This window comes from Babylonia areolata, chromosome 11 (genome assembly GCF_041734735.1).
Source record: "Babylonia areolata isolate BAREFJ2019XMU chromosome 11, ASM4173473v1, whole genome shotgun sequence".
Lineage (NCBI taxonomy): Eukaryota > Metazoa > Mollusca > Gastropoda > Neogastropoda > Buccinidae > Babylonia > Babylonia areolata.
Window position 1 is genome coordinate 37,483,430 of NC_134886.1, and position 2,500 is coordinate 37,485,929.

At 42.7% G+C, this 2,500-nt stretch overlaps 1 protein-coding gene across 1 annotated transcript in view; it reads right to left on the reverse strand.

Annotated features, from left to right (window-relative positions):
* The window catches only part of LOC143287239 (uncharacterized), a 95,482-nt gene that overhangs the window by 4,292 nt on the left and 88,690 nt on the right, over nt 1-2,500 (reverse strand). The gene's annotated exons all lie outside the window — the stretch shown is intronic.

Genomic DNA, 2,500 nt, shown 5'->3' on the forward strand with positions numbered 1-2,500 from the left:
AGACCCACTGAGCTAAGACAGACACACAGAACAAAGACAGACACACTGAGCAAAGACAGACACACAGAACAAAGACAGACCCACTGAGCAAAGACAGACCCACACAGAGCAAAGACAGTCACACAAAGCAAAGACAGACACACAGAACAAAGACAGACACACAAAGCAAAGACATACCCACAGAACAAAGACAGACCCACAGAACAAAGACAAACACATAGAGCAAAGACAGACACACAGAACAAAGACAAACACACAAAGCAAAGACAGACCCACAGAACAAAGACAGACACACAGAACAAAGACAGACCCACTGAACAAAGACAGACACACAGAACAAAGACAGACACACAGAGCAAAGACAGACCCACAGAGCAAAGACACAGACCTCAGAAGGACACAGAGCCCACAATGTAAAGACAGACACACAGAACAAAGACAGACACAGAGCAAAGACAGACACACAGAGCAAAGACACAGACCTCAGAAGGACACAGAGCCCACAAAGCAAAGACAGACCCACAGAGCAAAGACAGACACACAGAACAAAGACAGACACACAGAGCAAAGACAGACACACAGAGCAAAGACAGACCCACTGAGCTAAGACAGACACACAGAACAAAGACAGACCCACAGAGCAAAGACAGACACACAGAACAAAGACAGACCCACTGAGCAAAGACAGACACACAGAACAAAGACAGACCCACAGAACAAAGACAGACACACAGAGCAAAGACAGACACACAGAACAAAGACAGACACACAGAACAAAGACAGACACACTGAGCAAAGACAGACACACAGAACAAAGACAGACACACAGAACAAAGACAGACACACAGAGCAAAGACAGACACACAGAACAAAGACAGACCCACAAAGCAAAGACAGACACACAGAACAAAGACAGACACACAGAACAAAGACAGACACACAGAGCAAAGGCAGACACACAGAGCAAAGACAGACCCACAGTACAAAGACAGACACACAGAACAAAGACAGACAAACAGAGCAAAGGCAGACACACAGAACAAAGACAGACACACAGTACAAAGACAGACACACAGTACAAAGACAGACACACAGAGCAAAGACACAGACACACAGAACAAAGACAGACCCACAGAACAAAGACAGACACACAGAACAAAGACAGACACACAGAGCAAAGACAGACACACAGAGCAAAGACAGACACACAGAACAAAGACAGACACACAGAACAAAGGCACAGACACTTGAAGCAAAGACACAGGCCTTACAAACACAGAGAACCGAAAGACCAACAGAACAAAGACCACACAACGCTGAAAGAGCAAAAAAAAAAACAAAAAACAGATCCACAGAGCGAGGACATACTTCACAGAGCAAAGACACAGACCTCAAAGCGCAAAGACAGACACACAAATACACAGTTTCAGTTTCAGTAGCTCAAGGGGGCGTCACTGCGTTCGGACAAATCCATATACACTACACCACATCTGCCAAGCAGATGCCTGACCAGCAGCTTAACCCAACGCGCTTAGTCAGGCCTTGAGAAAAAAAGAAAAAGAAAAAAAAGGGTGAATAAAAAAAAAGAAGATAAATACATAAAAAAAGAACTACTACTAGTAATAATAATATGTATAAGGCGCAGAAACTTGATGTAGTCAACTATAAGCGTACATATTTTTTTTAAAGTAATAATAATAATAATAATATGAAAACTATAGACCCACATACCCACAGAGCAAAAACAGACCTCACAAAGACGTACACATCACAAATACACAAACCTAACAGAGCAAAGAAATAGACCTCTACTCTTTCCATACGAACGGCGAAAGAGACGACGTTAACAGCGTTTCACCCCAGTTACCATCATCAAAATATTGCAAGCGGAAGGCTCTTATACAGAAGAGGTGAATGTTGACAAAGAATACCACAATTCTGACGACGGAAGCTAAAGGTTGGGTCATTCAGACACCCACTAGACATCCGAGGGGTCTGTGTAGAGGAGAAGAGAGGACTGGCCGTACTGAGTGAGTTAAAGACACAAAACTCACAAAGACATATCACAGAAACACGGAATTTTATTTTCTGACTGTGATGTGATGAAGCATCACCTTCATCACAGGTGACTGCGAACGTTGATGTTTTTTTGGGTTTTTTTTTCACTTTTAACATTCATTACCACTTGTTTCGTTTGTTAGTTTCGCGACTTCTCATTCACGAAGTCTATTAAGTTTTTTCTCTGTCTCTGGACCTTGTATTTGGAATGAACTTCCTCTTTCGCTTCGTTAGGTCTCCGCACTCAGCTCTTGCAAGTCTGGCCTTAAAACCCACCTCTTCACAAGATAGCCTCCCTCCCCTGCCTCTTCCTTGTCTTCAGTTTCTTCAGTTTTAGAGTTATGCATGCGTACGTGTGAATGACTGGTGTGAAAGCGCTTAGATTTGTCTCTGCACAAGATTCAGCGCTATATAAATACTATTATTATTATTATTATTAAGT